Source organism: Lagopus leucura, unplaced genomic scaffold (assembly GCF_019238085.1).
Source record: "Lagopus leucura isolate 7727_CA_CO unplaced genomic scaffold, USGS_WTPT01 Super-Scaffold_100028, whole genome shotgun sequence".
NCBI lineage: Eukaryota > Metazoa > Chordata > Aves > Galliformes > Phasianidae > Lagopus > Lagopus leucura.
In genome coordinates this window covers 7,345,826-7,366,825 of record NW_024962279.1, presented here as the reverse complement: position 1 = coordinate 7,366,825, position 21,000 = coordinate 7,345,826, and the positions used below count along the sequence as shown (strand labels likewise).

Here is a 21,000-nt window from a genome sequence, read left to right as displayed (position 1 = left end):
AGCTCAATAAATAAATACAACGGCACAGGAAAATGCTGACCCTGCTCAGATACTTCCAAAGTTCCGCACTTGGAAAAATATGAATGTTTCTGGACTTGCTGTTATATCTCCATAACTGCTGCTCTCAGACTGATTAAGACAACCACTAGAAGCAATAAGGTGCCTACAGAAAACATAAGAAATGTGCTGTGCACGACGTCTCTCTATACCAAAGCACACAAGCAAAGACTGCAGTGCCTTCTCAACATTTCTGTACCCATTATCAGAAGGGAATGGCACTGATGTGATCAGAATTTTGTCAGTGCTGGAACGTTAGGACAAATCCCATCCCACCCTGTGAAGCAGTGCTGGGCCAAGTCCCACCATGCAGCCACGTCGTGAAAAACACACAGTGATGTTCTGCAACCTCGCTTCCCTGGAGAACATAAGAACCCTTACAGAGAAAGCAGGAATTTGGACCACTGGAGGACAAAATAAAGCTGCTGGCTGAGCACTGCAGCATAACACACCGTGTTCTGCAGGCAAAAACACCACCTCTGTGTTGGACTGCCAACTTTATCCACTCAGCTCCTATTTCTCCTTCGGCCTCTCTGCCAACTGCTCCCTGTAGGAGCTTTGACAAACTGGCCAGCAACGCGACCTGGTGTTGTGTCAGCACAGAGGGAGGAGCAGCAGCTGCCGTACCCACAGTGTGACAGCACTGGAGCCTTCAGAAAGGAGACACGCGGCTGAGCAGGAGCTACTTTGAATAGCACTACACACCAAGAAGGTCTCAAACGGATCCTCAGCAAGAGAAGTATTTGTTACCTTTGCCAGGCACTGTCTGCATCCTGGAGCAGCTGTTTGCTTTGAGATGTGATGCCAACACCTCTTTTTGGGAACAGAACACCATGCTCTGAGAGAAGCACTCTGCCCCGCTCCTTGGGAAGTGCTGCTCAGCCATGGCTGCTGGGCTGTGTGCTCAGCTGTGGGTGCTGGAGCTCAGCAGTGTGGCTGCAGCATCCCTCAGCCATTCCCCATGGGCTGCTCCATGTCTGGGCTCCCAGTGCGACTTCCCCAGTGCTCCCACCCTGCAGGGCTGCTGCCATCGCCATGCGTGCCAGGAGCCTCTTAACCAGGTGCGTGCAGGCACTGAGCACCATTTCCCCATGCTGCTATGGGATGGAAGGTCAGCCTGCTGTGCAGTTATCCCAGCAGTGGGGTCCTCTGCAGCAGTGTGCCAGCAAAGGCTCCTGCCTGGGAATCGCCGATGGGAGATAAAAGGAGAGCAAGAAAAGAGCTTTTGTAGAACAAGGCAGGATGAGTGACACATAATGCTTCTCATGACAAATGGGAGCTTTATAAAGATAAGGGAAACTAAGAGATATGCTTATTATGCAGAACCTTAGTTTTATGTATTTTATCTCTGCTTTGCGTCTTTACCAGTCAAACATAAAAATGCAGTTTACATGAAACTATTTCATTTCTTATTTCGCTTCTTCTGATAAATTCTCTGAAAGCATTTTAGATGAATGCAAATTGGTGATTTAAAATACAAAGAATGAGATTTAACCAACAATGCAGGTCTGATAACTCATACGTACCTTTTATAGATGGTGAGTGAAACCCGGTTTCCAAACTGGAGATGAAATTAAGAAATTAAGAAGCAGATTCAGCAAGGGAGGCTCTAACTTGAAGTGAATGAGAACTAGGGCTGAGCTGAGTGCTTCCAGCGGAAACCAAAGCTTCCTAAAGTGGCGCTTTTGGTCTGCAAGCCCAATTTCACCGAGGTTTGAAGCTACATTTGCTGCACCATGAGGACAAAGCCACCCGGGGGTCGCTCACTCGCGTCCTTCCCAGGCAGGCTCTCATTTCTGATGGATTCTAACCTGGTGTTAAACACACTGCCATTACAGCTACCAGTGCATCAGACTTTGAAGCGCTGCACTGGAGAAAAGGAAGCCCTAAGGATATCATTCACATGCAGAGACACCTAGCTCTTATCATCTATTTTACATAAAGGATTCCCATTTGAATTTTAGATTTCGGTATTTTGCAGATTCTTGCTCTATTCATGCAAATGATGAAAATTACCCTAAAAACCTTGAAAGAAAATCAGACTGGTCTCAAAAATACGCATCTAAGAACCAACAATTTATATAGTGCAAAAAATATCAGTGGACAATTTTGTATGAGTGAGAATGGATCTCAGAAGCAAAGCACCACAGGACTAGGCCTGTCAGTCTGCACTAATGCAGTGCAGGTTTGCATTGCTGGGCCATGATCACTGAACTGATAGCAGCATTCCTTAGAAAAGACTTTTTAGCAGTTGGCAGTACTTTTTGTAGGCTAATTCTTTGCATGCATAGTCTAATCAGGAGCAAGAGTTCCTTTTATCTAACTCAGCATTGTAATTAAGCAGTGAACGGTGTTATTTTGCAATATGGAAATAAATGGGTAACTTCAGATATTTCTGGGCTTGTGTTATCACAAACCAATTTATCTCACTTTTATATAGGAATTAAAACAAACGTTCTTACATAAGAAGTAGGCAGTTTATAAATCCCCCGGAAGACTTCCAGGTCTTGTGAAGATTTCAGCTCATCCCTTACATTACGTTACACAGACATAAGGACAAGAAACATTTCTTAATAAAAACCAGGATTAGCTCCCACTGCATGACGTGTCTGCAAAAATACGGGAAGCAAAAAGACTTGAATGCAAATGTTCTCAGACATTTTAGTGCCTAACGCCCCTTTCTGCACCAAAGGCAGCAGGGCATTTTAAAGGCAAATTAAACGAAGCTGAGATGCTTTTTACTCACTGGAAGTTTTGTTCTTTGCATAGAAAGAACCAGTGTCCTCTCCCTCCTGATGAGCTGTGGCCGTTTGCACCTCACCCAGCAGTCAGGACCGAGGGCAGACGTCACTGCAGAGAAACAACGGTGGCAGAGAACCCCTAAAACCGTGTTGGTGCAGGAGAGCACCACTGGCAGCCCCAGCTCCCTGGTGGGACTGATGGATGAGCGCCTCAGGGAAAGGCAGCCCCTCCAGGCAGACACGGGCACACGGCAGCTCAGCTGCAGACACCGCACTGCGCTGCACGCTGGTGACTTGCAGGACTCTGCCTCCATTCCCATCCCTTTGAGCATCATAACCTGCTGAAGCTGTCGTTTAGCAGTGCCCTTTAGAGAACAGAGCAGCTTGAAAAAAGCCCCACCCAATCTCTTTTCCCAGATTAGAAGGCTTTAGCAGCGCTCAGGGCAAGCGGTTTGCCCTCCTTTCAGGCTAACATCATTTTGAGGGGAAAGAAAAAAAAGCCACAACAGCAACAAAGCCTTGTGGGCAGCAGGTTCTGGCATCCCCCGGTGACTTTCCAGGAGGATCGCTTTTTCAACAAAAGTGGCAAATATCTGTCATGGATGCAGGGAGCAGAGATTGGCCATTGCAGGGGGGATCGGACAGATGAGATGGGGACCACACCGTGTGCCCTCCACTGCAGCCTTCTGCTCCTAATGCTATTAGCACAATCCACACCATGCCAGCAGCTCATCATACTTTGTTGCCTTTGATTATTTTGTCAGTGGGACACATGCACAGCCCAATGCTCTGTACGTGTGACAACACCAGGCACTGTGACACCAAGCCATGCAGTGCTGTAAGCTGCCTGGGCTCAATACCACTGGCTGAGCACCACACGGCCAGCAGCACAGCCACAGTACTGGGTGGGAGCTCACTGAACGTACTCTTGTCCCATTCACTTTTCAACCTGTCATTTCCATTGCTCAGCAACCGCACCTTTTGATCCCTGTTGTGAAGATTCAACTCTTCCTTTGTTTTACAGAATTTCACAACTTCATGAACCCAACTGATTACAACGCTGTTGACCATTAGAGGAAAACTAACTTACCCTTATTTGAGCAGGAAGGACACTAGGTGGTGTTGGAAAGAGAGGCCAACAGCTGCACCCATTCGTGCACACAGCACAGAGAAGCCCTTCTGCTCTATGAGCATCAGTGGAGCTTCAGCACCTCAGCAGCATGGCACAGGAACACTATGTAAATTGTGGTGCTCAACTTCTACAAACGACAACGGATGCTACCCAGGGGACGTTTGATAAACAAATCATAGTAGTTATGCTGATTGCAGTTATTACAGTACAAAATAGCAAGGCACGCAAATAGCCTTTGCGAAACGTCTATGCGAATGTCACAGAATCAGTCACACCATCTAATTATAAATTCTCCGCTTGGTAATTATGTGAAAGGTGACACTGGAGAAAATGATGGGATTTCAGTGTCAGAAGATTTCCCTTTACCCACTCTGTGTTCTGCAGGATGGCAGCACTGGGGGCTTGGCTGGAACAGCCGTGTGCTGGCGGTGCTGGAGGTGTGCAGTGCAGCAGCTCTGCAGATGGAGCCCTCTGCGAGGAACCTCCACTCCTACTTACTGCAACTTCAAGAAAAGGAGACTTTCTGTGCTGTGTCTTGATTTAAGAAGCCCAGAAATGGGGCAGGACTGTGATCCTTGCTGTAGGCCATCTCCATTCCTGGCCTCACCGACTGCAAGATTGGAAGGTCTTTAATTTTTCAGAATCAACCTGAAATGCCCTTCTGCAGGCCACTCACTAGCAGGTGGGGCTCTGGCACTCTGTGCCCATCGACTTCTACATCCCCTACATTTATATACAGAAATATGCAACACACTTGTGGCTACAACAATTCAACTGACATTAAATGGACTGAAGCAGAATTAAATGGCCATGAGGTAAGCATATATTCTTTCTTTTCAACTTGATTTCCAAGCTGAAAACCACGTTTGTTCTGCAGCTTGGAGAGGAGCTCTGTGCTCCTGATGGGAAGCACGCACTCCTGCTTACAGCAGACCCAGGGCTGGGTGACTTTCAGCAGTGAGCACAGCAGGGTTGTTAAGTTAGTGCTCTTCATAGGGTCATTTAGGCTGGAAAAGACCTCCAGCATCCCCAGACCTACGTCCACCTCACCCCTCCATGCCCCCTGACTGTGTCCCTCAGTGCCACACACTCACAGCTCTGGAACACCTCCAGGGATGGTGACCCCAGCACTCCCCGGGCAGCCCATAGCAGTGCCTGTGTGAGTGCCTGACTGCTTTTCCTGAACATCTCACAGAGTTACTTCTGGTAGGTCAGATACAGCTGCTGGTTAACCTTGCAAGTGTATTTCAGTGTAACTGAAAAACAGAACTCCACAGTAACAGCAAAGGATTCACAGCATAGCATCACAATCCCTTAGGAGGTACGAAAGGGAAGATGGAAGTTTGGAAAGCAGCTCCTCAAATTACTTTCCCACATGCCAATAACAACCATATCTCACTCTAGAAAGAGCTGATCAGCCATCTGCCTGCCCTCAGCAAACAAGAGCTCACATGAGCACAGCAGCACCTGTCTGCTGCATCAGCCCCAGCCCCTGATGGGCTGAAAGCAGGATGGCAACCTCAAAAATCTGAAGATTCATTTTTGTCTGGGCAGTTCAAGGCAACTTTCTTCCAACAGTCTTTTAAGTCTTGTTCTTTTTTTAAAAATTATTGTTTGCAAACAAGGACATGAATAGAAATCACACTCTTCTGTTTGCTTTGTTTTAACTTAAAAAAATACTGAACATGATCTGTTTGTTTATCCTTCATTAAATAGAACTTTGGAGTTTTGTATGAACTATCACAGTAATGACAGATCACCATATAACAAACATCATGGGCCTGGTGAGCTTCAACCACGCACCCGGCTGGAGACAGCCACTGCTGCTACCACACGAATGGGATGGGAGATGAGAACAGAGACCAGATTTGAAGAATCACCACCACTGAAGCAGAAAACAAAAGATGTCATTATCTGCCCCAGGAAACAAGCGGAGCCCTGTGTGCTGTGTGCAAAGCACCCTCAGCTCATCAGCTCCATCTCCACAGGGGAACCTGCTCTGCACAACATGTGCCACGTGGAATGACAACATTCTGTTGTCCCAGGCAAGCAAACACGAGCAGAACTCCCTCCAAGAGTTACGTCTGTAAGTGCTGCCTTCCAGGACTGTAAATAATAACAGGTTACTGCCCAGACCTGCTCTTCTTCTGGGCTAGATTAAAATTTGCCATGGTTTTGCATGTCAAAGGGAAAACTGAGGTTATATTCTGATGGATTTCTTCCTGCAAAGGCCAAGTGCAAGGCAGACCACATAGCAAAGCATGTTCCAGAAGCACTGATTTCCAGTTCCCTCTGCTTGCACTATGAAACTGCTCCTTCTGATGTCACACTGCCAAAACCAACGTAAATTTTCATGTCCTAAATCAGAGCACCCGACACATCTAGCTTTTCAGCTTGCATTTCATGACCAAACAGGCAGAGTAAAGATGAAGTAAATACAAATATTTCCAATATGTTTCAGCTATTTGTGTCAGTTATTTTATACAGCTTGTTCCCTTATAAAAGGAATTTCCTTATGCAAGAAATTTGCACGCATCAGAAAAAATATTTATGGATTATATCTGTAACTTGAATGATAATTCCAAATACTAAATGCTAAGGCACTTGCTCTGAGGGTACTATGCAGATGAAGGAGGAATTTTGTCTCTCCCTCCTTTGAGAGAAACTCTAGGAGCTTATCTAGAAGGAAATTAAATTATTCAGATAATTGGACTGAGCAATGAAGGCAAGGGATGTTGCTGCTTTCAAAGGACATCACATGGCTAAAAGAGAAATTGAAGCAGCATCAAAGACAATCCCACAAATCAGATAGTTCACACAGTACGTACTGCAGGGATTGGACATCTGCTGGAGAAAGGAATCTGCTTTACCTCTGTGTCACTTACAGACACATTGAAGATGCCCATGAACTGCTCAGAACCTTTAGGAGTTGCTAAGCCAAGAAACAAGCAGCGATGGCCCCAAGTCAACAGAAGATTGAAGTGGTTTTGAATTTGGGACTCCCTGGAACAACAGCACCCTCTGACCTCGTGGCAGTTTTCAATGTTGTCATCTCTGAAGCAGGGATTTGGCACAGAAGGATGTGCCAGCAAAGCAAACTTTGTGCAAAATAGTGATGCTTGGAGCAGGGTCCTCCGTGTGCATCCAGCACTGAGATAGGATGTGTCCTCGTGCTCTGCTTCTGGAACCCAGCACAGGGACCAAGCTGCTCAGCTGCAGTCACTGCACAGCCTTCAGGCAATAACAGCCAACAGCCGCAGCCTGGTTGGGCAGCTCTCAAGCACAGGCAGGCACAAACAGCTCAGGAACCCATTATCAATCCTCAGAACTGTCTAGTGTCCCCTGCTTGACATTCATGATAATAGCAGTACAGTAAGTATCACAAAAGAGACAAATACAAAGCAATGTATGTCCCCCGTTTCTATTATTAAAACAATGGCTTTTCCCTCCCCCGGTGACTGAGCACTTAGCTTTTTTGAGTTAGAAATAATTTGTCATGTCATTTTTTTCTGAAGATTACATCATCGGAGAAAGGCTTCGTTTCATTCCTCACTGCTGCACTCCTAAATTGACTGACACACAATCTTGGCATTTTAGGGTATTCAGCGCCAGGCTTCGGCTGCTGGTATAAATCACATTTCTTCACTCTTATTGCATTTTATTCATTTTATACATGACCAGAGATTAGAGTTCAAATGAAATAGATTCTGCTATCCTTCTTATACTCCAGATGCTACTAGTCTAGCAATCTTTAATTTTACTCACTTCAACTACTGAATTATTCAATGCAAGGGGAAAAAACAACACGTGATACTCTGAAACTCCAAGAAGAATAAGCAGAGGACACTGACTGCAGGAGGGGACCTCTGCCTAACACACCTGTGATGCACACCTGCAGGTACTGCCCAGCAGCACCAATATCTCAGGGCACACACAAACCCTTTGCACCTCCATGCAGGGGTTGGCATTTGAGGTGCCAACATCAGCCACGAACTGATGATTTCAAGCAGCCTAACACCTGCAGTTCCCCACATCACCAACTCCTGCTTTCAGCCTTCGAGAGAATGCTTGTGGAAGTGGCACAAAGAACTCAAAGAAAGGCTGGCAAGCCAGCAGGAAGCCAGAGCCCCAGAAAGGAGCGGGGTGCAACCTGAACCTCTCAGAAACACCTGAGGGAGCCAGCACTGCTCCTGACCGCAGGGAGCAGACTGCCTGGCTGCAGCTACAATCCTGCTCCACCTAATAGTTGCTAAATGAACACGAGGCAAAGCTATTTCACATTTCTTCTTAAATTATTAACGTATTCTAGGACAGAAAATAAACTTAGGTCAATTGCCTTCAAGTCGATTTCATTTCTGTTTTATGAAGGAATAAGCAAGAGTGAGTATCGAGTGAAAGGTATCGATTATAGAAATGAACAGTAAGCTAATGTGTGCATAAGTAAATACATAAATGGGCAAACAGACCAGGAAACTAAAAATATTGTGACCCTCATAAATACCCCTGTGTAATAAAGCAGCCTTAAGGAACGCTGCCACCTGGACCAGCTGCCTTGCTCTCTGGAATTCACTCTGCAGTTATCCAGGACACAATTCATACGTTAAGAAAAGGAAAAAAAAATACGTTCTCCTTGAAAAACAATTTAAGATTCTTTAGATTCTGCTCTGACAGCATGGTAGGGCAAACATCTACAATCCCCAGTCTGAGAATTCACATGTTCTCAGCACAGGTCTCTATCAGACCAGAGAGGTGCTGGCATTTGTTACTTGCCAGGAAAACCTGAGATGTCAGGCTGTGCATCTCCCCACACTGCGGGGGTCTTTCCCTCTGGAGAAAAACAAATAAGGCGTGGAGGAAACACAGAGAAAGCAGCAGAGCATGGCAAGAGGAAGCACCCAGCACGGCCATGGAGGAGCCTGCCCTGCAACGGCGCAGTGCCAGCAGCCTGAACTGGGGCTTGGGCACGTGGAGAAAACAGATGAAGGAAACCGTACCACAAACTGGCACCTGGGTACTGGGCCATGTACTGAGTGTACTCTGAACAAACAAACACAGCTTTCCAAAGCCTCAGCTGCCCGAGGCCATGCGATGGAGCTGCAGCTTCCAGTCTGCTTGAAGTAGGGCTGGGTGCACAAGGGAATGCAAACTGACGGAACAGAGAAATGACCTCAAACAACCACTGAAACACACCAACAATGCAGATATTTCTATAATTCTACAAATTTAAACTGCAGAACAAAAGAGATTTACTTGCTAATTGTTGTGTCTTCTTAAACGTTACCTTTTCCTGGTGAAGCAAAAACGTTTGTCCAAGTGGCACTGACTTGGGTTGAAGCTACACAGATAGTACATCATATAAAAAGCCAAACCAGACAGTTTTAGCACTGTGGTGCTGGTAGAGCCCCAGGAACAACACAGCAGCTATGTACGGGTAGAATGCAGAGGCAAGGTGCCATGGGTATCCTATTCACAGCAACCAGAGCACAGCCTGCTCCGTTCTCCCCTGCAGCAGCCAGGCTGGAAAAATTGTTTTTTCCTTAAAGCATTTTCCTGCACTGTTTCTTTCTCTATGCAAAACGCACAAATAAATGTGAAAAAGTAACAAACTGACCTTTATTTACAGACGGATCTTCTCAATTGAGAGCGAGCTGTCTAGCAGCACAGAAGTATGCATTTATTCAGTAAAACTTCTAGTGACCTTCCTCTCAGGCAGACTGCACACACACTGACAGTGCCAGGAGCAATGAGGGGTGCTGCAAGCCCTGCCCTGGGCACAGCTCTGCCTGCACACCCTGCTGCTGCCCGGCGGAGCACTGCATGGAGCTGCAGGGGAGATGCGGTCAGAATGGCCTCAATGGAACTGAAGGGCTGGCCTCTAAGGAAAGGGGATGGAAACGTGGAGATGTGAGGAGCCTCTGCCGTGGCTGTGAGCACCCAGGTTGGCTCTTTTTGCTCCATGTGCTCTTATTTGTGCGGGCAGTTGTGGCACAGTGCAGGCGGGCTCCTCTGCCACGCTGCTGACACGCACAGCAGCTCAAGTTTTTGCACCACGTTGTCATGGCAATGCAATGTCTGCAGGTGCAGCTGAGAGCACGCTGCTGCTCTGCCTTGGCAGTGCTGGGGAACATTGCCAAAATTATTCACAGCTTGGAAATCAGGGAGGTGCAAATGCCCTGATGGCTTCCCCCTATTACATTCTATTAACCATTTTGGGCTTTGCAGTTTTCTTTAATTTTAGTGGATGGTAAATGAGCCAAGCCTTACATTACAAAGGCAGACAGCCCTTTCATTTCATCCATTTAGCTCTTCCAAAAATAAAATTTGTAATTCAAAATAAATGCGGGCATTTTTATAGGTTTATAATCACAAATTAGTAAGTTAATATTGCAAAACAGAAGGAAACCACCAAGAGCCAAGCAGCAGCTCCCTCAGAAGGGCCAACCCTGGCAGCCCTGCAGAGAAGCTCTGCCCACCACACATTTCTCCCTCTTCTTGGTGCTGCATGGAGCTGCTGGGACAACATGCACACAGCACCTGAGCCAGTCCTGCTCTGCCTACATCTTCCCCAGCTGTCAGCTCGGGCTTAACAAGGAAAAAAATAAATGCTATTTCAGCCCATGCTATGCTCCTAATGAAAAGCAGGACTCCATGCAGAAGATTCATTTTACAGAGCAAGCTTCAAGTTTTTTTCTGGCCTATCACCTTCAATTTTGTCTTCCCCACTCCAGCCGTATGAATGTTTTATTTATATCCCGTCACTTCCACCCTGTTGGAAGGCATCTTCTGAAATAAAATTGCTCTTTTTCTGAGACAGCCCAGTTAATAGATTCCCTTCGCATTCACTTTTCAGCAGCTGAACCTCCTTGATGCCCCGACGTACCCAAACCATCACACCGCCAAACAAAGTCCTCCAGCCCTCCCAGAAGAGCAAGGCCCCATTCTCCTTCACAGCTGGGAGCCACATCTGTACACCATGGTGAGCCATGACTGAGCACACAGCTTGGTGGTACTGCAGGAAGCTACATGCAGTCCGATGGCGTCCTGCCGTGCTATGCTGCCACTGGGCACTTCACCACACCAACTTCTTCACCTGGTAACATTTTCTGGCTAAATTGATTCCTCATAATCCTATTGACTTGTTCTTATTCAACTCCTTCTCCAGGCTATCTATTTCTGGGAGCATCTACTCAGTGCGAACGCAGGTTCCATCCCCACAGCTCTCTCAGAGCAGTCTCCACCTGAGAGATAAGGAAGGTCCCCACTAATGGCTTCCATGTGGGATGTGAAAGCAATAAGGATTATTCTACATGAGAATAACCGGTGTGCAAAACCTCAAAGCCATCCCAGGAGAAGCACCCTGCTCCTCTGACACACCAAAGAACCGAACTGTGCCAGCAGCACTGCTCTTTCTGTGCTAAATGTGGTCATCTTGGGTTCCCTCCATTGCTGTGGCCCTACTGTAAGCTCAAAAAAAGCCTATGGGAATCATTCAATGTCAGCGAAGTTCAACTATATTGAAAACAGATTCCATATATTTTGCATATAAAATGAGATCTAATTCTGCTTAGAGACCTTCAGGGGAATTCAAAGTGCAAAATGGTGTCAGCAGAGTGCAGGGGCAGAAAAGAGCTAATCTTACTCATCTGATGTTTCTTTTAAGACCTTCAGAGAGTAGAACAAACACTGATTATTAAAGCACACTGTTATATATATATATATATATATATATATATACATATAAAAGCAAGCCAGCTTCTGGTTGACTTTTTAGATTATAATGTAATTATTATTTAAAACAGAGTATTTACATATTGCTTTTGCTACTTAGAACCAAACTTGCTGTTGCTGGGAGCGTCCTCTCCATTTAACATTATCACAGTGCTGCACACGGGGTTGCGCGACTGCGCAGCTGGGTGCTGGTTTGGGATCTAACGCTTGCAGTCAAGCACAAAAAGCACCCTGCAATTCTAGCAGTCAGTTACTTCTACTGGGTCCAGATTTATTTATTACTATCAGAATTATTTCGCTTTCTGAAGCTCAAATGTAAACTGAGTGTTTTAGAGCCGCAGAAAGAATGGTTGGAGTCAGAGGAGGGCAGGCTATGAAGGCTTTGCTGCCATCGCAGACCAGCTGTCCTTAGGAATTTAAACCCTTGCAAATGAAGAAAGACAACCCCTCATTAAAAAGTTACACGTTTTCCTTTTCTGTTAGTTACTCAAGGATGCATTTCTATTTTGGTGTGGTCTGAGTGCTAAAAAGCACCCAAGGGCAAAGAGAAGCGGAGCAGGGTGAACGTGCTGCAGGACGGGAGGCTCTACAATGCAAACTTCAGCATTTTCTGAAAGCAAGGCTGTGCTCTTTGTGACTGTAACACGTCTTCCTGACAGGACAGTAAGGCCTGCCAGCCATCCCCACCCCAATCCCCTATTCCAAACGTAGCACAGTGGCTGTCCTGCTCTCCAGCTCATAGCATAGAATCACAGAATGGCCTGGGTTGCAAAAGCCCACAGTGCTCATCCAATTCCAACCCCCTGCTGTGTGCAGGTCGCCAACCAGCAGCCCAGGCTGCCCAGAGCCACATCCAGCCTGGCCTTGAGTGCCTGCAGGGATGGGGCATCCACAGCCTCCTTGGGCAACCTGTGCCAGTGCCTCACCACCCTCTGTGTGAAGAACTTCCTCCTAATATCCAACCTGAACGATCCCTGCTGCAGGCATACGGGCTGCAAACCACTCGTCAAGGACGCAGAAATGCTTTGCAATTTTTTGAAGAGAAATCGTTCACATTTTACAGGAGTGCACTGGTTGGTGTTAAATTTATCTATTATTTCATCGCCGTCCAAGTTTGCATCCAATTAACTTCAGCCATCCAAGCCTTGTTGCTACTAATGTATCTCAATTAGAACAAACTGTCGGCATGGCAACTGCTAAATCCATCATAACTCATGGATGGGGCAAGCTTGTTTGTGGCTTATGCAATCCTTGAGTTTCCACAGCTCACAGATGGGCATTTATTGTTAGGTTAAACTGGGAATGGGTAATCCTGGAATAGAAGATGATTTCGGTGCTTGTTTATTTGAGACTTCATTACAAGCAGCCAATCACTTTAGGAGCTGAGGAGTTTCATCCCACAACCCCCCGTGCTGGTGGGCAGTTAGGAGACATCCTTGCCTGTGAACCAAATCACAGCACCAAGAGCTTCTACTCCTAATTAGCAAATATGGCACTTATTTCATTACTACGATAAACTGAATCTCTGTCTCACTTAATGCTGCAACGACAGCTTACAGCAATAGCCAAACCATTTTCCAATAGAGTCTAACGAGGTGACACTGTGTGCTGTGCTGCTGCACAACAGCTCACAATTCCTCATTACCAGCTCTGAATTAACTCAGAAATGGACTCCAATGCTTCACACCTCTGAGACAGCATTACAAATTGCCAGGAGTTATTTAGTGCTCCATACCTGCAGTTTCCTTTGGGGTACTTGCACAGAAAGCAATCAGGAATATTAAAGGATAACAACAACTCGAGTCTGAAGCCAATGCAGCTGATGTTTAACTAGTCATGGTCTGACAAAAGTTAATGACCCAAGGAGCCAGCTCTACATCTATACTTTATTAAATGTTTTACATTAAAATTAGTTCATAACATTACGCAGATTTATACAGATAATCTTTGGGATCCCTTCCAACTTAAGCCATCCTATGCCTCTATTTATTGCTGTATTCACAGCATACCTGTCTTTATTCTCAACTGAGATGTATTTACTGCCTCCTACCCCTTCCTAGGCATCAAGAAATAAATGCTGAGGATCTGGCGGTTCCCTTATCGCTCATGACGAAGCCACAAGGAAGCCAGTAAGAACAAGGCTGCATTTGTGCAAAGCGAAGCCTCAGTCAGCAGCCCAAGGGACACGAAGCATTACAAGGAGGAATTTCTCTGTGCATGATTGCAATCAAATCAAGCCGCGCAGCCCCCAGGGAAGCTTGCCCTAACAGACTGCCTCCACGTCCCACCTCCAGCTTCCTGCACTCAGCAGGCACTGTGGCTGTGTCCAGCAGTGAGTCCTCCTCTCCCAGCCATGCTGTCACCTATTTCCTCCCCACCACGTCTTGCTCAGCCCCGGTTGGAGGTGGCTGGCTGTCGGCATGGCCTTCCTTTCCATCTGGAGTCATTAACAGATCTCATCCTCCAGTCAATAAAATGAGCTAAAACTACATTGATTCTGAAGTTCTGGAGAATCAAAACACTCCATCTTCCCACTTGAACTTCCCTAGTGCTCCAATTAAGGTACCAGAACAAATCTTACCCGCTTGCTGACACCAGCTCCAACAATGCCCTCTCCAGCTGTAATCACGCTTTGAGCACTGACCACCTTGCCTACACTAATTGATTTTCCTGTTACCATCTCCTAATGCAGTCTGGTTTTAAGCTTTTAAATGCATTTTACTCCTCAGTTTACTGCTGAAGTATTGTTGCTAGTTACGTTCTTAGCAGGAGCCATTCCTCCACTAAAAAGAGCCCTGTTGCCTTCAAATCTTATTCAGCTGTCTCCATTAAGTACTCCAGGTTGCTCTGATGTTGAAAATGCAAATCACAGAATAAGAGGAAGACGACAGCATATTGTTCATCTCGTATTTTGTCCTCCTACTCCCTCTACATTCTTTAAAATAAGCGTCTAAGTCTCTAAGTATAAAGCAACGGAGATGGTGTGAACGTGAGATATTAAAAGTACAACACATACAATATTTTTTTAGTTGCTATAAACACAGAATGAACATTACTTAATCAGTGGGACTGCATGACTCAGGGGCACAGGCAGGGTGAAACCTGGGGTTTCCCGCTCCAGCAGAAGGTGGTTAATGGCTGAGTGGATTGCATTTAATGGGCAATTAGCGGTACAAGACAGACAGTTAGGGCTGAGCGGAAAACATCTTTGTAAATATGAGTTTCACCTCATTTCCCCAGCCTGGGTTTTGTCGCCACAGACATGTCAGCCATTTAAAGGCCAAATGCCAACACAGAATGAATAATCTGGTGCTAAAGAGCCTGACATCATTAACTGCAAAGTGCTAAAGCTGAGAAACCCTTCATACAACCTTGGCAATTAAAGAGGTCAACAAGCTCTCCCTGCCACAGCAGATGACCCTATCAACACAGGTTTGGTTGGGGAATATCTGCCAGAAAAGGGACCTTGTCTCATGAATACTGTTTTATACCACTAGAGCTCGCAGGGTAAGTTCCAGCTGCAGGCAAACACTTGCCCAACTCCACTACTCAGTTTGGGAAGGAAAACATTTGGATCATCAGTCACTGCCACAACACAAAGATGGCACATTAGCAATAGGAAAGTTTAGGATGGAAACGACACCAAGCCAACTCAATGCAGAAGGGAACACTGCAGCTAAACCACAGCCCCTCTTCCATCAAGCATAGCACCTTTCCAGCATGATCCCTTCCTTAACAGGGAAAACGACAGCACAGAAACAGTTTCCCTACAATCTATTCCCTGAGGTTTCCTTTTTTTCTCCCAATTCATCTCCCGGCTCGCACAACACAAGCAGCTGCTCTTCTGCACGCTTGCAGGCAGCCCTCCTTTGGCAGTGGCAGACTAAGCCCCTTCTCTAAGAGACACTCTGCATTTGTCATAGGGTATCAGCCCCCAGCGACAGCTCCCAGCCACTCTATGCTGCACCGACAGCACAACACACTTCTGGAGCTACCTACAAAGCCATTGGGGCTGGTGCCAGCTTGGGTCCTGCTCAGTACACCCAGCACCACACCAGGAGGGTGGGGGACAGGGACGAGGGGCAGCGTGGCTGCAGGTCAGAAGGGAGCTTCGCAGCCCGTGTCTGCGAGGGATGTGAGCACACATACAAAAAAGCCTTTGTTTCAAAATGTAGAAGTAGAAATGTGCTCCAAATCACTTCTGAAGGGGTACACATGGGACGCAAGGTCTCCTTGTTTCTTTTTAACCTTCTAAGTTTATGCCTCAAAGACAAAATGCAAGGCAATTGCTTTGACTGAGTGCCGTAATTCCTACTTTTATTATTATTACATGCCTGCTTAAGCCATTTAAAACAACAAATAAATCCTTCAGGTCAATACTTGTGCAAGCATTTCTTATGTACAGTGAAACCTACTTTTTGGCCTTGCGTTAAAGCAGCCATGCAAGACTGAAAATGCGCCTTCAAGAAGAACTGTTTGCTTCCACTCTGCAAACCCAGCTATATTTAGTCGCTGGTGTGCGCAGAGGACCTGACATTTCTGTTAGAGGACTCTATTTAAAACAAACTGCAACAATCTTCTCCATCGGCAGAGGCTTTGCTTGGCTATGCGGGGCACCTCCTCACCAGTCCCCGTGACCTGGGACTGAGCCGAGTTTTGGGCCTCCTGCTCCCATTCTGCTTCTGCTCATTTCCAAATAAACAGAAGAAAAGCAGCTCTGAACCGGTCACCCACACGAGGGCAGTAAGCGAGGCTGCTCCGTGCCCTGCTGACAAGGGTCCTTGATTGAGCACCCCTGCACATGCTGCTTTCATAACCCATTCACACACAGTGACAAAAGTACTTAAGGACCCATTCTTTCTGCTCAAGTGGTTTGACTCCTGCATACAAGTTCAGCAAGAAAACTAAGAAACATCTGCATGGCTTATGTTGCACTGAATAAGCCCGTCATGGTTTTCTTTTTGTCCCTGGATGAGCTTGGAATCAGCAGCCATTATTTCTGACTCAAAATAACATTATTATGTTTCTACAATACCCGTGGGGTTCAGAAGCTGGTTATGATCTGCTCTCACAAAGTGACACTTCAGTTCCCAGCGTTCAGCTCACAGCGTCAGCCATGATCGGTGGGATTTTTCTGGAGAGATGATTAACTCTTATTCAGAGGGAAGGGGCATTAATGGCAAACAAAGGTTTCTACAGAAGAAATCAAACTGCTCTATCACAGCACAGACCTAGAGAGTGCCAAAAACCCCGGAGTTCAGCACGGGAAAGACCTCTGTGTAGAGTCCAAACTCATCCACTGAGACCATGAAACAGGGCTCCGCAAAAACACGCATGAGAATCAGCGTTGTAGGAATACAGCAACATCTCAGGGAAACCACAGCATCCTCCCCACCTCTGTGGGCAGCCTATGCCAGTGCCTGACCTCTCTTTCCAAGAATAAATGTTTCCTGATGCCCAATGTGACCCAACGCTGGCACAACCTGAAGCAGGGCACTCCCAGGTGCTGCAAGCACCCCGCGTGATGCCAAGGAGCAGTTGCACGGTCAGAGCAACGGCTCTGCAGGAAGGATTACGTTGTCAGTGCAAGTGAATTTGACATTGCGGAGATATCAAAGCACAAGCAAAGAGAAAAGTTTCGTCAACAAAGTAATTGCTCTGCTGGACTCAATGGAGCTGCAATTATTCCTCGCTGAGGTGTTGTCAGTTTGTACTGCAGATAGAAACTGTTGCATAACACAGATACGGGCATGTGCAGAGATTGCTTTTCATATGTAAAACTCTCTTGGCAGCTCTACGTTTTCTATTAAAATAAAGAAAGAACAAAAAAAAAAAAAGAACCAAAAAAGTACATGTCGACACTATGCATTAAACACCCACATGCTTTTCCCTTTCAAAATTACGTTGCTTTTTAGCCAGTTAAATTTGCACTAGAAATCACAGAATGAGAAGATACCCTCCTTCTACACTTTGCCCAGCACTTGCTGGAAACAAGCCCAGTGCTTGCCCACGCTCACAGGACGTGCAGCACCCAGCACCCACAGCACGGAGCCACCCAGCCCCAGCAGTGCCGGGACATGGGGGCACCACAGCCAGTGATCAGGAGAGCCCAGGTTTGTCATTCCTGATGGCTAATGGAGCAAAACTGAATGCAGACTGGAGAGGAGGAGGAGCTGGGTTTGGCTCCCAGTTCAGTAACTCGGTGAGTGCTTCAGCTGCCCGTGGCTGTGCTAGCAGGGTGGAAGAAAGGTTCTCCCCCAGGTGCCAGTGAAATTCTTCATTTGTGGTTTTGCCTCCAGAACCTCTGTGCAGCACTGTACATGCAGCAGCCATTCTGCTGTGAGCTGCTCCCCTGGAGCTCTCTGCAGGGAACTGGGGCTCTCTTCAAGGAGAGGGTGCTTCCATCTCTATTGGGTTTTGGTCTCCTCCAGCAGTCCCAATGCAGCACCAAGCAGCAGCCCTGCAGCACTGTGCTCCTGCTCACTGGGGCAGCACAGGACAGCAGTGGCTGCCCAGTGGGGGGTCAGGGCATTTCCCTCCCCTCCAAACTCACGCTCCTTCCCGACTTCCATTTATTTTTTCATCTTCCCAATGAGATTTTTTTTCTCTGTTCTCATCACAGAAGGGAATGGAAAAGGCTAGAATTATCACAGTGAAGAGATCCCTCACTTTCTACATCAGACATCAAAGCAGCATGCTCGCAGGCTTCAAAGAGTCCCTTGGTGACTGCAGAACCACCGCAGGGCTGCAAACTTCAAGTAATTCCTGCTTAAATGAATACATCTCCACTACGAGACAGCCACATGCAAATTTATAAGTAGTATTATTACTCCATTATGAAGATACCTGTTCCAATTTTGCGACAATTTCACAAAATGAATTGATTGTTAATTATCTTTTAGCACTCACCTATATGTTCCTGTAAGGCTATTATTGTACATGCATGAACACGAGGACTGCACTGCTTCTGCCTGGCTAACAGTTGGTGGCATCCCTTCATTGCAGATGTACACCCTCCTCCTCAGGTAATTATGTGGAACATGATTGTGGCCTTGGGCTCTGCCTGCTCAGTGTTTTCAATTAGATTTTACTACAAAAGTACATATTAACATTAAAGGAGCATTACAATGCAGCAAATGTGATAAAACAGATCAATGGTAGACATACCTTCTGCTCCTGTTGTTTCAAGAATCATAATTGCCATTAATTTATGGCCTTCTGAGAAAGATCTAATTGCTTTAATCATCCCTTATTTCACCCACAGTGTGCACGTCTTCTGCTACCCAGCTTTACCAGCAGCCTTACAAGCCCAGGCAGCAGACCAGTGCTCACTGCCCGCACAGCCTCCATGGCCTTGGCTGAGCAGCTGCAGACCTGGGCAGAAGCTCTGGGCTGGAGGAGGTGCTGCAGGGGCACAGAGGATCCTTCTGGAAGAGCCCTGATCGGCGCGTGCTGCGGACGTGGGTACATGAGTGCTTTTGGACACGTTTACAGCCAATATTTCTTCGTTCTTCCAGACACTGAAGATGCCTCTGAAGAGCACGGGTGTCAAATGCTGGCCAAATCCCGGGTGGGTGGTTGTTTTCTGACTGGTTGGAATCCTGCAAACTTTCCGATGGATGCTGCTCCATTGAGTGGGTGATACAACCACAGGGGGCACGGGGCACATCCCTGCGATGAACACAGAACGACACCCAACCGTCTGCCCTGAACTGCAGGGCTGAGTGCTGTGCAAACTGCTGCAGAACGGCCGACGCAACGCTTCTACCCCATGGGTCCTCAATCCATCTGTTGGATGCTTCAGGCTTCTGTGCAAAGGGAACTGGTATTGCTGTTATCATTGTACTCACTTCCGAAACACTAACACCTTTGGTTGGCTGAATACTACACAAGAATACTACACAAAACGGTTGCTGACAAAAATCCAGAACCACCAGATAGCTCCAGGAATAAGTGAGAATTCAAGCTCGTGAAGGACATGTGAACACACGGAGCTACGTTCCCCCCAGTCACTGTTTCCTGATCCACGCGGTTCCAAGAAGTTCCGCAGCAACACCAGGCTGCACCAGCGCAGCCCTGCAGCCCCACATCGCAGAGCAGCACAACGTCAGGGAACACGTTCCAAAGAACACGTCGTTTGCCTCCTATGGGGCCAGGGTCCCATTTGGGCTGAGGCCAGCAGCCAGCAGCTCGGGCTCACTGCAGGACAGCCCCAGCCCACGGCACCGCAGGGCTGCGAGGCTGCATGAAACCCCACACATTCCTCAGGCCTGATGCTGGATGAAGTTAAGAACTTCAGTGCCTGAACATGCAGATCCTCACAGCTCCCGAAAACATAATACAGCTGTAGGTGAACTCTACTGCAGAACAGCGAGAGAAACGAATATCTGCAGTTATAAAGTTCTAAGCAGCCACTGTTATTAGAACCAGTCTTCATTTCTGTTTTGGAAAGCAGGGGCATTATAAAGAATAAATGTTAGCATTATTTAAAGCTATTCATTTCAAAGGGTGATAAATTACATTTGTTTAGAAGAAAGCTACAGCTCACAACCCTTCGTGTGCCCCCACTATGCCAGATTCAAAGTTGTGCTCCAAATGAGCCTCAAAGCCCGATTTCCTCAACCACCCAACAGCATAAAACTGCAGCAAATGTTGTATTGAAATCCTCATAACTCCCAAATCCTCGTATGTATGGTTGCTATAGCAACTGTCATCTCAAGCCTTCCCAGCAGAGAAAATAAGTGTGTGTCCTACCTGGTTAATAGGTATTTGTATTATGGAGAATTGAAGGGTAACTTTGTTTCACCAAAAAATAGAACAGGCACTGAAGTGCTACTGTGCTAATGTGATATTATTTAATCTGAACAAGAATCCACTTTGCATGTGCCTTGAAATTATAGTATTTATGTAACATTCAACACAATAAGTTAAAACGTTGCTGCCAAATACACTTGGCTTACCCCGCTTACTGATTTGAATAGAAGGAACATGAAAAAAGACCCAGAAATCTGAAGGAAGGTGGAAGACTACATGGGATCAAGGGCTGCAAGTTTCACAGTGGCTGTATTACAGTTAATACAAATAAAAAAGCCAAAGGTTAACACAATCTGGATTCAAAAATAGGCTGATGGAAAGCCAAGAATATATGGTCGGTGTTTTCCCATTCCTCTTCATTTCAGGATGAAGAAAGCTCCCAGCATGGAAGAGCACACTGGCTGAAAACCATCACTGACTCAGAGTCATGATTATAACTTTTTTTACTTGACAAATGTCCTCAAAATACTCCAAGAAGTCCCACTCACTGCACCTATCCAGCAGCATGCTGACAGCCATCACTGCCTA

At 46.5% G+C, this 21,000-nt stretch overlaps 1 protein-coding gene across 1 annotated transcript in view; it reads right to left on the bottom strand.

Moving 5' to 3' along the window:
• GRM7 (glutamate metabotropic receptor 7) overlaps positions 1-21,000 on the bottom strand; it is a 220,544-nt gene that overhangs the window by 26,630 nt on the left and 172,914 nt on the right. The window lies entirely within an intron of this gene.